The sequence below is a fragment of the Nicotiana tomentosiformis genome, chromosome 9 (assembly GCF_000390325.3).
Source record: "Nicotiana tomentosiformis chromosome 9, ASM39032v3, whole genome shotgun sequence".
Taxonomy (NCBI): domain Eukaryota; kingdom Viridiplantae; phylum Streptophyta; class Magnoliopsida; order Solanales; family Solanaceae; genus Nicotiana; species Nicotiana tomentosiformis.
Genome location: NC_090820.1, coordinates 61,721,506 through 61,735,961, shown reverse-complemented (window position 1 = coordinate 61,735,961; position 14,456 = coordinate 61,721,506). Strand labels below are relative to the sequence as shown.

The 14,456-nt window shown below is 38.8% G+C and overlaps 1 long non-coding RNA gene across 1 annotated transcript; it reads right to left on the bottom strand.

Moving 5' to 3' along the window:
• Positions 1-7,937: 7,937 nt before the first annotated feature.
• Positions 7,938-12,024, bottom strand: LOC104117094 (uncharacterized). The gene is made up of 2 exons (XR_691012.4): positions 11,751-12,024; positions 7,938-8,217 (listed from the first exon to the last, which is right to left on the bottom strand). It is a non-coding gene; the product is annotated as an uncharacterized lncRNA (long non-coding RNA).
• Between the last annotated feature and the right edge of the window lie 2,432 nt (positions 12,025-14,456).

The window sequence follows — 14,456 nt, the reverse complement described above, 5'->3', positions numbered from 1 at the left end:
AGCAATTCCTGGACTTGGGTAATAACAGACTTGCTATTTATCATTTTGTAATCCAAAAATTTAGCGGCAATAAATTTCTTTAACTCGGCATCTTTCATTTTGTATTTCCTTTCAAGCGCCATCCACAGTTGTTTTGACGTTTCCATATTACTATAGACGTTATACAGATCATCCTCCAGTCCGCTAAGAATGTAATTCTTGCATAGAAAATCAGAATGCTTCCACGCCTGAGTCACGAGAAAGCGTTCATTTTCTGAAGTTTCGTCGGGCATAACAGGAACATCTTCCTTAATGAACTCTGCAGACTTAAAGTCGTCAAGTAGAAGAACATCTTCTGCTGCCACCACTTGAAATTAATCCTGGAACATTTTTTGGATTTTTCTGCCGGTGCCAATGCCGGTATTTTTCAGCTTGTCGATGCATTGGCAGTCACCATAGGAATAGTCTGATTCCCGTTGTCATTCGTCATTTCTGTAAAAGAATGACACAAACAAACGTTAAAATCACGTAGATTTTAATCTCCACTGGAGTAGAAAACCACACAGGTTTTAGTCTCCAGAAATAGTGAGTATAACACAAATACAGAAAATATTAAATTCCTTAAGCTTGTTATTAGTCTGTATTTGTAAAATAATTCTGGAGAAGATAAAATAACATATATACATAAATGTAAAAGAAACAGAATTTAATCCGAGCTCACTGAATTCACAGTGTTTCCTTAAGAAATTTAATCCCCTCCTAGTACCCAAGGTTGTGGATTATTTCCTCCCAGTATAGAATGAATTACACACTGGTGTAGAGATACTTCAAACCTCAGTGTTTCAGCGAACACAAAATCGGTAGCAAATCATACTTATTGTTGCTTTCTTTGTAGTTAAAACAATGCAAAAAAAGGAGGAGAAGTCAGAAATTCGTATGGAAAATCTGAGAGAATGGACTGGTATTTATAGCCAATGTTGAGCTCAAACTGAAGAGGTGCAACTCTTCAGAAGGGCTGTTTGTGTAAAACGACCATAAATTAAATGACTTTTACAAAAAAACAAAGGGCATATACTACTCAGTTGGATTTAATATTAATTTTACATTTTTTTTTTAAAAAAACGGATATTTAATAATATTTATGTTAATATTTACTATTAGCAAATAAATTTGGTCCAAAAAATTAATCAATCAATCATTTGACCGAAGCCGAAGCCGAAACCGAAGCCGAAGCCGAAGCCGAGCCGAGCGACGACGCGAGACTTGCCTTCTTCTTAACTTTTTAAGATCTAGAAGAAGTGCAATTGTATATATACCCATCAAAACCTTTTCCTCTTCCAATATGGGACAATGTCCCTTTGTCAAGGAGGGAAACTCAAATATTTTCAATAAGCTTAAATACCCAACACATGTTGCATCTCCAATCGCAAACCAGCAACCCGTGTCACATCATTTGGTCCAACATCTTTATCAGCCACCTTCCCAACTAGCAAAAAGCAAAATCTATAGGCGAGCTTTCAATCATCACACGAAGCCGAAGCCGAAGCTGAGCGACGACGACGGCACAAGGCTTGACTTCTTCTTAACTCTTTAAGAGTTAGAAGAAGTGCAATTGTATATATACCCATCAAAACTTTTTACTCTTCCAATATGGGACAATGTCCCTTTGTCAAAGAGGAAAAATCAAATATTTTCAATTTTCCTCCATTTCCCATTCACCCTCTTTTAAGATGTATTTAAGCTTAAAAACCCAACAAATGTTGCATCTGCAATCGCAAACCAGCAGCCTGTGGCTTATCATTTGGTCCAACATCTTTATCAGCCACCTTCCCAACTAGCACAAATGTTGTCTCAACAGACGCAAAATTTGCAGGCGAGCTTTCAATTATCACAACAAACCTTTACTCAACTTCAACGACAATTGTAGCTCATGCAACCGTCTAACCAAAACTCAGCAGTCCAGCAGGGCACACAAGATGTTAAACAACAGGTACACTTGAGAAAATTTTCGTAATAGAATTTCTTGAAACTCAAGATCTTGCAATTCTCGGGTTTTTCTTGTTGAAAATAATTTCTGTGATACTTGAATGATACATGGTTTTACTGACCATTGTTCTCTTTAAACTTGTATGTTCTAACGCCCAATGTGTGCTCTGTTTCATCCAGGCACGGCAATACCATTCGTGCTTTTCATTCTTCCTCACCAAGAAACAATAATATACCAAGGTATCAATGCAAGATGGGAAGTAAATTTTACTTCAATCATAATGCTATGATAAACAAACTCAACCTTCAATATCCCAAAAGCTTTAAGATAAACGATGATTACAAAAGCGTACAATTAATGAGATAATATTCAAAGTAAAGCATGGAAAGCATAGACAATGAAACAACATAGTTCAATAAAATAATTTCTACCCGCATGCTTTAACCCAATGGCAACACATATATACTCGTTACCTTACATATACATCGTCCCCATACATAAATCAAGTCAAAGTTAACCACGACACTTACCTCACTCCACAACCAAGTCAATCAACCAACCACGACCTTGCCTTTTGAACAAGCCTATAAACCAACCAAATCTAACCAATTATCGATCAAATAATTCAAAATAAGCTTTAGAAACTACTCACGAAGGAAAAAAGTTCAATCTTTGATGAATTTGAAAAAATCAACAAAAGTTAACCCCGGACCCGCTTGGTCAAAATCCAAGATTCAGACCAAAAGTCGATTACCCATTCACCCCCGAGCCCGGTTATGTCATTTGTTTTAAAATCCGACCTCAATTTGAGGTCTAAATCTCAATTTTACAAAATTCTCAAATTCTACCCAAATCCCTAATTTCTATCATGAAAATTCTTGATTTAATGTTAAAAACACATAAAAAGTAATGGAGAATTGAAAGAAAGTAGATTAGATTTACTTACCAATAATTTTGGGAAGAAGAAATTCTTGGAAAATCGTCTCTAGAGTGTTTAGGGTTGAGAAATGGTGTAAAATGAGCTAAGTCCCGATTGTTTCCTCTTTTACCCAGCTGCGGATGTCGCAATTGCAAACTCTTGTTCGCAATTGCAAACACAGGTCGCTAATGCGAACTGTGCCCCAGCATGCATAAGTCGCAATTGCGACAAAATCATCGCATTTGCAATGTCCCATCCAACCGCAAATGCGATCAAAGGTTCGCATTTGCGTACCTGCCTAAGCCTAGTGCTCAGTTGCAAATGCGATCAAGCCATCGCAAAAGCGAAGTCTGGGATGTCCGCAATTACGAACATTTCTTCGCAAATGCGAAGACTACCCTACTTAGTCCCCCATCGCAATTTCGAGCTCAACTTTGCAAAAGCAGAGTTTGCATTTGCGAACAAGTCATCACAAATGCGACACCGACAACCTAGCACCAGAACTGAAGCACACCAGCAGTCTTCAACTAACCAAACTCATCCGTAGCACCTCCGAAACTCACCTGAGCTCCTTAGACTCCAAACCAAACATGCACACAAATGTAATAACATCATAAAAACTCACTCGCGCGATCAAAATACAAAAATAATATATAGAACCATGAATCGCACGTCAAAATGCATGAAATTCAAAAGAAAACTCAAGAACCTCTAAAATCACAACTAAGCGTCTGAATCCTATCAAACCAACTTCGAATGATACCGAATTTTGCAGACAAGTTTCAAGTAGTAAAATGGACCTATTTAAAATCCCAAAATCTAAATCCGAACATGATAATCATAAAGTCAACCTACGGTCAAATCTAAAGAATTTCTAAACATTCAAATTGCCAACTTGCTGCAAAACAAGTCAAATCAACTTAGGGACCTCCGAATTAAATTATGGGGATACTCCTAAGTCCAAAATCATAATACGAACCTACCGGAATTGTCAAAATACCGATCCGGGATCATTTACCCAAAATATTGACCGTGATCAACTCTAGCCTCATTTTTAGTTAAAATTTTCATTTTCTTCAAAATTTCACATAAAAACTTTTCGAAAAGTGACATGGACCATGCACGTAAACCAAGAAATATCAAATAAAGCTAATGAAGGTCTCGGAACATGGAAATAAGGGGTATTAATTAAAACAACCAATTGGATCATCACATTCTCTACCTCTAAAAGAAACGGTCATCCTCAAACAGAAATAGAAAAGTGCCTGGACTGGTGAAAAGGTGGAAGTAACTACTCCACATATCTAAATCGGATTCCCACGTAGCTGCCTCGATCGATTGACCTCTCCATTGCACTTTCACAGAAGTTAAACTCTTAGATCTCAACTTTTAAACCTGTCGGGCTAGAATAGCCACTGGCTCCTCCTCATAGGCTAAATTCTTATAAAGCTGAACCGTGATAAAGTCTAGAACATGCGAGTTGTCCTCATGATACTTCTGAAGCATGGAAATATGGAATACCGGATGTACTCCTGCTAGGCTAGGAGGCAATGCAAACCTGTAAGCAACCTCCCCAACTCTCTCTAAGATCTCAAATGGCCCAATAAACCTCGGGCTCCACTTTCCCTTCTTTCCAAACCACATCACGCCCTTTATAGGCGCCACTCGGAGAAGAACCTTCTCTCCCACCATATAAGTTACATCTCGAACCTTCAACTATCGAGATACGTAGGCAATCACTCTACCATCCCGCATCAATACCGCGCCAACTCGAATACGCGACGCATTACAATTCACGGTATAAGATCCCGAACCTATAGATAACACCAGCACTGGAGCTGTAGTTAGTGTAATCTTGAGCTTCTGAAAACTCAACTTACACTTATCGGACCATCTGAAAAGATCACCCTTTTGGGTCAACTTTGTCAATGGGGCTAAGATAGATGAAAACCCCTCCACGAACCAGTGATATAACCCGCCAAACCCAAGAAGCTCCAAATTTCTGTGGCTGAACTAGGTCTAGGCCAGTTCTAAACTGGCTCAATCTTCTTAGGATCCACTTTACTACCCACGGAAGATACAACATGGCCCAAAAAGGCAACCGAGTCCAACCAGAACTCACACTTTGAAAACTTGGCATATAGCTGACGATCCCTCAGAGTCTGTAGTACGATCTAAAGATGTTCTCATGCTCCTCTTGACTGTGAGAGTGGACCAAAATATCATCAATGAAGACGATCACAAAATAATCCAGATAGGGCTTGAACGCCCGGTTCATCAAATCCATAAAGGCTGCTGGAGCATTGGTCAAGCCAAATAATATCACTAAGAACTCATAGTAACCATAGCGAGTCCGAAAAGCTGTCTTAGGGATATTCGATGCCCTAATATTCAACTTATGGTAGCTAGATCTCAAGTCAATCTTCAAAAACACCTTGGCACCCTGAGGCTGATCAAATAAGTTATCAATCCTCGGCAATAAATACTTGTTCTTGATAGTGACCTTGTTCAACTGCTGATAATCTATACACATCCTCATCGTTCTATCCCTCTTCTTCACAAATAACACTGGTGCACCCCTAGGCGAGACACTCGATCTAATAAATCCCTTATCAAGCAAATCTTGCAACTACTCCTTTGATTCCTTCAACTCAACCGGGGCCATAAGGTATGGTGCGGTAGAAATGAGCTGAGTGCCCGGAACCAAATCAATGTAAAAATCAATATCTTTTTCGGGTGGCATCCCCGACAAATCTGTAGGAAACACCTCTGGGAACTTGCGCACAACTGGTACTGAATTCATGAAAGGAACCTCCGCACTAGGATCACGAATATAGGCCAAATATACTAGACATCCCTTCTCGACCATATATTGAGCCTTCACATAAGAAATGACCCTGCTAGTGGAATGACCAAGAGCCCCTCTCCACTCCAATCGAGGCAACCCCGACATGGCTAATGTCACAATCTTAGCATGATAATACAAAATAGCATGATAAGGTGACAACCAATCCATGCCCAAGATCACGTCAAAATCTAACATATCAAGAAGTAGAAGGTCTACCCTAGTCTCATATCTCCCGATAGAAACCACACACGAGCGATAAACACGATCTACCATAATAAAATCTCCCACAGGTGTAGACACATAAACAAGAGCACTCAAAGAATCACGAGGCATGACAAGATATGAAGCAAAATAGGATGACACATAAGAATAAGTGGATCCCGGATCAAATAAAACTGATGCATCTCTATGGCAAATTGAACGGCCTCTCCCTGGCTAACCTCCACCTCTAATGGCCTGACCACCACCTCAGGCTGCCTGACCTTCGCCTCTAGCTGGCTGAGCGGGTGATGGGGCAACCGGTGTCGGAACCATGACACGAGAACTCTACTATGGCATGCTGCCCTGTGACCTAGGGAAAAACCTCATGACGTGCCTCGGATCACCACAAGTATAAAAAGTCCTCATCTGCTATGGCTGCTGACCCAGAAACTAACCTTGTCGACCTGAATAACCACCTTGATAACTCTGAATCGGAGATGCACTGACCGGAGCTGAAGGTCTGCTGTAGGCTAGCTGCTCAGGATGATACCTATAAGAACCACAACCACCCGAAGCACCGTGGGATGCCTGAAGAGCTGACTGAATTAGCCTGGGAAGATGGCATCTACCAAATTAACCCCTGCCTCCGATGAGGCACCACTGAAACCACCAAAATAATGAGGCCTCTTCTCAGATACCGCCTCCCTACCCTAACCACGAATCATCTCGATCTGTCTAGCAATATCTACTACCCGCTAGAAAGAAATATCATCCCTAGTCTCCTTGGCCATTTATAGCGTGATACCAAACGTAAGACCATCAATGAATATCCTCACTCTCTCCCTCTCAGTAAAAAGCAAGATAACTAGGTAACAGTCATGCTACCCTTCTGAAAGCGCTCAAACTGCCTACGGTACTCCTCTCTCAGAGTAAAAAAGAGTGAACTTCTCCAAGAATAGCTGTGAGAACTGATCCCAAGTGAGTGGAGGCGATCCTGCTGGTCTGGTTCGATCATAGTCCTGCCACCACCTCTTAACGGAGCCATGCATCTGAAATACCATGAAGTTAACTCCATTGGACTCCACTATACCCATGTTGCACAATATCTCGTGGCAATGGTCAATAAAATCCTGTGGGTCCTCAGAAGGTGTGCCACCAAAGGGAATAGGAAATAACTTTGTGAACTTGTCCAATCTTATCAACCCCTTAGAAGACATCGTGGTCCTCCCCCCGGTCTGTGTAGCAACATTAGTCTAAGCCACTCCAACTAGCGAAACTGCCAGAATCTTATATCCGTGAGCCATCTGCTCTAGTGTGTGGGTAGCGGGAGTATGGGCTCCTCCCCCAACTTCATAGACGGCTGGTGCCACGAAAAATGCACTGGTTTGGGCCACGTTCTCCATAAGGCCCACCAAACGGACTAGAGCATCCCGAAGTACCGGGATAGCAATAAACCCCTTCGGGACCTGAGCTGGTCCAACTGGCATGGTCTGAATAGGAACCTCCTCCTTTTGTTAGATCTGAGGCTCCGTAATAGGTGCTGCTGCATGTGCTCTAGGCTGAGCTCTACCTCTGCCTCTGTCTCTGGCTCGACCTCGGCCCTGGCTTCTACCTCTGGTAGTTGCAGCAACCTAGGGCTTCGGCTCCTGACGCGCCGTGGATGCTGTGCTTGTCCTCACCATCTACGAGAGAACAAGAATGGAATTATTCAAACTTCAGTGATAGAATAAAATCGCATGATAGAGAAAGAAAGAAGTGAAATTTTACTAAATCCTTATAGCCTCTAGAAGATAAGTATAGGCGTCTATGTACCGATCCTCCAGACTCTACTAAGATTGCTCATAAATCGTGAGACCTAAGCAATCTAGTGCTCTGATACCAACTTATCACGACCCAAATTCCCAACCTCGGGGCCGTGATGGCGCCTAACTTCTACTTGCTAGGCAAACCAACATTAGGTAAATAATTAACCTTTTTAACAATTTAAAACAGAGTGATAACAATTATTAACGACTAATAAAGCTGTAATATATAAAATAAACCCATAAAATACCACGTTCTAGTATAATCTCAGAAATCTAGAGTCATTAGTATATGAGCAACTAGAATACTACAAGTATGGTTTGAACGAAATATAATTGTTTGAAAAGACATAAACGGTAAAGACATGAATAGAAGGGGACTTCAGGGACTGCGAACGCCAATAGCTCTACCTCAAGTATCCGCTATAGAAATGATCCGAACAGAAGTATCACTAGACATCGCTAGGACCAACACCAGTATCTGCACAAGAAGTATAAAAGTGTAGCATAAGTACAACCGAGCTAATGTACTCAGTAAGTGTAGAGCCTAACCCCAATGAGGTAGTGACGAGGCTATGACAAGACACCTACTAAGATCCTAAGCAGATATATACATGAAGAAAGAAAAATAACAAATAGGCATTTAACATAATAACAGGGAGGGAACATGTAGAAAAAGAAAGTACGATAAGAATGGCAAGTACAAAGTCACCAAGTAAACTTCTTCCAAGATAAATGACAATGCAACCGATAAATCACAAAATCTGAAAATCAAATAAAGCAATGGAATCAACATTGGCACGGCATCACCCTTTCATACTTTTACTCTCAGCCTCACCATATAATAATGATATGATAAATGAAATGGCATGACATCACCCTTAGTGCTTTTACTCTCTTCCTCACATGGTAAGATAAATGATAATAAGAAATCAAGTGCACGACATCAACTTTCGTGCTTTAATCCTCACAATCTCTCAAATAAATGATAGCATATACAACACCCTTCTTCCTCACCAAGCAACAATAATATACCAAGGTATCAATACAAGGTGGGAAGTAAATTTCACTTCAATCATAGTGTTATGATAAACAAACTCAACCTTCAATATCCCAACAACTTTAAGATAAATGATGATTACGAAAGCGTACAATTAATGAGATAATATTCAAACTAAAGCATGGAAAGCATAGACAATGAAACAACATAGCTCAATAAAACAATTTCATCCCACATGCTTTAACCCAATGACAACACATATATACTCATCACCTTATATATACGCCGTCCCCACACATAAATCACGTAGAAAATTGGCCAACAAGTCCTAATTCCCTCAAATCAAAGTTAACTACGATACTTACCTCACTCCACAACTAAGTCAATCAACTAACCACGGCCTTGCCTTTTGAACAAGCCTCCAAACCAACTAGATCTAACCAATTATCTATCAAACAATTCAAAATAAGCTTTAGAAACTACTCACGAAGGAAAAATGTTCAATTTTTGATGAATTTTAAGAAGTCAACAAAAATCAACCCCGGGCCCACTTGGTCAAAATTCGAGATTCAGATCAAAATACGATTACCCATTCACCCTTGAGTCCGGTTATGTAATTTGTTTCGAAATTCGACCTCAATTTGAGGTCTAAATCTCAATTTTACAAAATTCTTAAATTCTATCAAAATCCCTAATTTCTACCATAAAATCCTAGATTTGATATTAAAAACACATGAAAAGTAGTGGGGAATTGAAAGAAAGTAGGTTTGAGTTACTTACCACTGATTTTGGGAAGAAGAAATTCTTGGAAAATTGCCTCTAAATTGTTTAGGGTTGAGAAATGGTGTAAAATGAGCTAAGTCCTAATTTCCCCCCTCTTTTATCCACCTGCAGATGTCGCAATTGTGAAACTCAGGTCGCAAATGCAAATTGTGCCCCCAGTCTATATAAGAGGAAATTGCGACAAAATCATCGCATTTGCAATGTCCCATCCAACCGCGAATCTGATCAAAGGTTCGCATTTGCGAACCTGCCTAAGCCAAGTGCTCAGTCGCAAATGCGACCAAGCCATCGCAAAAATGAAGTCTGGGATGTCCGCAATTGCGAACATTTAATTTCTTTGCAAATGCGAAGACTACCATGCCTTTTCCCCCCAACGTAATTGCGAGCTCAACTTCACAAAAGCAAAGTTCGCATTTGCGAATAGATCATCGCAAATGCGAGACCTGCAGCCCAACACCAGAACTGAAGCACACCAGCAATCTTCAACTAACCAAACTCATCCGTAGCACCTTCGAAACTCACCCGAGCCCCTCGGGCTCTAAACCAATTATGCACACAAGTGTAATAACATCATATAAACTGGATTGCATGATCAAAACAAAAAATAACAGTTAGAACCACGAATCGGACATCAAAACACAAGAAATTCAAAATAAAACTCAAAAACCTTTAGAATCACAACCAAGCATACGAATCCTATCAAACCAACTCTGAATTACACCGAATTTTGCAGACAAGTTTCAAAAAGCAAAACGGACCTATTCCAAGTTCTAAAACCAAAATCCAAACCCGATAACAGTTAATTTAACCTACGTTCAAACCTAAAGAATTTCTACACATTCAAATTGCCAACTCTCGGCAAAACAAGTCAAATCAACTTAGGGACCTCCAAATTAAATTTCGGGCATATACTTAAGTCCAAAATTATAATACGGATCTACTAGAATCGTTAAAATACTGATTCAGGGTCGTTTACCCAAAATATTGACTGTGGTCAACTCTAGCCTTATTTTTAGTCAAATTTTTTATTTTCTTCAAAATTTCACATAAAAGCATTTCTAAAAGCGATACAGACCACACACATAAACCAAGAAATATCTAATAAAGTTAATAGAGGTCTCGGAATATGAAAATAAGGGCTAGTACTCAAAATGACCTATCGGGTTGTCACAAGGGAGCAAGTTCAATTCCAACACTATAGCCTTCAAAAAGTTTAAGGATAGATCCAAAATGAGGCTGAAAGAAGAGAAATAATGGAGAAGTTTTAATATCACATTAATACAGTTTGTTAACCAACATAGTATGGGTCTAAAACACTTCAAGGGCCAAACCTTCAAGTTACTTATTAGTTTTTTTTTAAAATTTATTTTTATCAAAAAACAATTTTGAGGAATGTCTATGTATATGCATTATCAAGGTGTTTCTCTCTAAGATTGTAACTTCTTAGTTGGAATCTTCCAGTTATTCGGGTCATATATTATACATAACATGTTAGAAAATTCACAGATTCACAAGCAACGAAAACCTCGAGCTATTATTTCCTAGTTAGAAGAAATCACTTTTGCATTGTTTGTCTCTGCTTGGATTTGAACTCTATTCTTCAAGGTTTTTACTCACTTCAGTGACCGCTAGGCTCCACCTTTGAGTGTAAATAGTCTAATATTCTACATTGAATTGTGTGATTCACCTCTTATTCTACATTAAATTGTGATCTACCCCTTATTTTACAAAAAGATTCATGATATTCCCTATGCTTGTTGGATCCTCCTCAAGCTATGGAAACTTATATAATTCTTTGTGAATTGAAAAACATGAATAGTTTATCTAAAAGCTAGTTATCTCCACTCCTCAAATTATCCGAAAAATGGGCAAAAAGGTCACGCCGTAGAAGCTTTCACTCTTTAAGTGATATTCAATCATAAAACATCCAGTGTTCTATATATAGCTTTGTAGGCTAGCAAGCATACACTTCATTTTGTACATAAATCAATGGTTTTAATCTTTTTGCTTAAAAATATTAAACAAGACGGAACATAAAACACCAAAAGATTGCAACAAAATTTAGTGTGTAACTGAAGGCAGACACTTTAAGCTTCTGCAAGCACAAAAAACAAATTGGGTGAATAAAAATTGCTAAACAACAATAACAAGATTCAAATTAAACTCAAAAAGCCAAAACTTTCACATTTTCTGTTAAATTTGATAGAGAATTGAAAAAATAGTATACCAACCAAGATTTGGGAGTGAAGAAAAGATCTTGAAAACTTGAGGATGCTGATGAGAGGAATGAGATACACAAGCATTGGAAGTCCATAAGACATCCCGAATAAGCCTCGTCCTGCCTACGATAATGCAGAATCACATTACCTTAGACAATTCTTTATTTGCACAAACCATTCGATTTCACAAAATAAGCCCACACCAACTTGAAACACTGACCTCGGCGGCGGCTATGGAAGAGAAGGAGAAAAAAGTTAGCTAGTCGCCGCGAAGGTTATATTTCTCATTGTTCAAACTTTGGGCTAAACCCTAATACATTACTTTGGGGGCCAAGTACACCAGTAGACAAATTTTTGGGCTGCTTTTTAAGTTTCAATAAGAGTTTGCAAACTATTTAAGAATATAGCTGTCACTTAGAAATGGCATTCTCCACTCTTCTTCTCCTTCTCGCATCTTCAGCACACTTGCCTATTTTCGTTTTCTTAATATCCACATCAATGAGGATTTTAGTATCGCAATCGAGCATGGCTCTCAAATAGTATAAGCTTAGTCACCTTATTCTTACGGGAGTACAAATTGAAGTTTGAACTATATAGTTTAAACTTAAGGACATTGTACTGATCGACGAGACGTGAGGCGATGTTAACGCGATGTTAGATGTTTGGAGGCAGACCCTAGAGTCTAAAGATTTCAAGTTGAGCAGGACCAAGACAAAATACTTAGAGTGCAAGTTCAGTGGTATGACTCATGAGGTGGATGAAGATGTGGGACTTGATTCACAAGTCATCCCTAAGAGAGAAAGTTTCAAGTACTTTGGGTCAGTTATTCAAGAGAATGCGAAGAGACAAGGATGTCACACATCATATTGGGGCAGGGTGAATGAAATAGAGGCTCACTTCCGATGTTTTATATGATAAGAATGTGCTACCAAAACTTAAAGGTAAGCTCTATGAGCAGTGTCAGACCAACTATATTATATGAGACTGAGTGTTGGCCAGTCAAGAACTCTCATGTCGAGAAGATGAAAATGATAAAAATAAGGATATTGAGATGGATGTGCGAGCATACCAGATTAGATAGAATTGGGAATGAAGCTATTCGGAACAAGGCGGGTGTGGCCCTTGTGGAGGACAAGATGCGAAAAGCGAGACTTAGATGGTTCGAGCATGTGAAGAGGAGAGGCACATATGCTCCAGTGAGGAGATGAGAGAGATTAGGCTTAGAGGGCCTTAAGAGAGGTAGAGGTAGGCCGAAGAAGTATTTGGGAGATGTGATTAGGCGAGACATGGTAAGGCTCCAACTCACCATGGACATGACCTTGGATAGGAGGTGTAGAGGTTAAAGATTAAGGTACAAGGTTAGGTATTCGAACGTTATTCTTGCTCATGCCAGTAGTGTAGTGCATTACCTAGTGTTAGTCTTGTAATTTCTTACTCTTAGATTTATGTTATTACTTGTCGCCTCTTTCGCTTCGATTTTCTTATTGCAGTACTTAATGTTAGTCTTGTATGTTCACTTTGATTTTCTGAGTGTTTGGCTTGTTATTGCTCCTTCTTTTTATCTTTCTGAGTCAAGGGTCTTTCAAAAATAACCTTTCTACCCTGTTAAAGGTAAGGATAAGGTCTGAGTACATACTACCCCCCTAGACCCCACTTGTGGGATTACACTGGGTCTGTTATTGCTGTTAGTTTAAACTTAAGGACATAATTTCATGAACATATGCATCATTTTAGTCACCAAATTATAAAAAAACTACATCAAATTGGTCACTACGATCCATGCTTCTTTCTAATTCTCCTTATCTTTCTTCTTCTCAAATAGCCTGAAGTTGGAACCACAATAATTGAACTTTAGAACACACTGTCTTGAAGTTTGAACTGAATCAATTGAACTCTAAAACACATTATCCTTGAAGTTTCAACTAAATAAATTGAATTGTAGGATACTAAAGTTGAGATCCTGAAGTTAGAATTAAAAAACTGAACTAAGGATGCAATGTTGAAGTTTGAACGAGAAAAACTGAATTTAAGGACACCTAAAATTGTGAATTGAAAAAAAAAAGGATTTCATTGTCCTAAAGTTTGAGGAAGCGAAGAAAAAAAGAAACAATATTTGCCTGCTTTTAAAGCTGTGGCTAAATATTAAATAATTTGTAAGTGCTAGCTAAGACTTAAACACCGGTCCTAAAAGTGGCTACGTAGTGCCATTTCTACTTACTTTGGAGAACAAAAGCCCAATGGGTTATTACACTTAGCCTAAAGCAGTAGATTAGCCCACTATTCGTCTACTAAAACCCAATTAGGTCATTGAGCTGAGCTATAACATGAGTTTAGCCAAACTAACATTGTTGGGCTGTAAGAAGGTATTTGGGATTTTATGGCCCAAAACATATATTCTTTACTAAAATACAACATTTATGATAACTAACTTCATAGGTTATCTGAACTTGGGCCGAATTACAGCACCGAAATTGAAAATTTTAGTATATGGTATTCAGTATTTTGGTATTTGGTATGATATTTAGTTTAAGTTTTTAAAATAATTTGGTATTAGGTATGATATTTGGTATTTAAAAGAATAATACTGAAATACCGATACCGTACCGAAATATATACTAAATTACATATTACAGATATTATTGATTAACATACTAAGTTACACAATACTTTTCTTTGGCATTAATATTGAGGTTGGCAGTAAAGCCCATGTACTTCTTT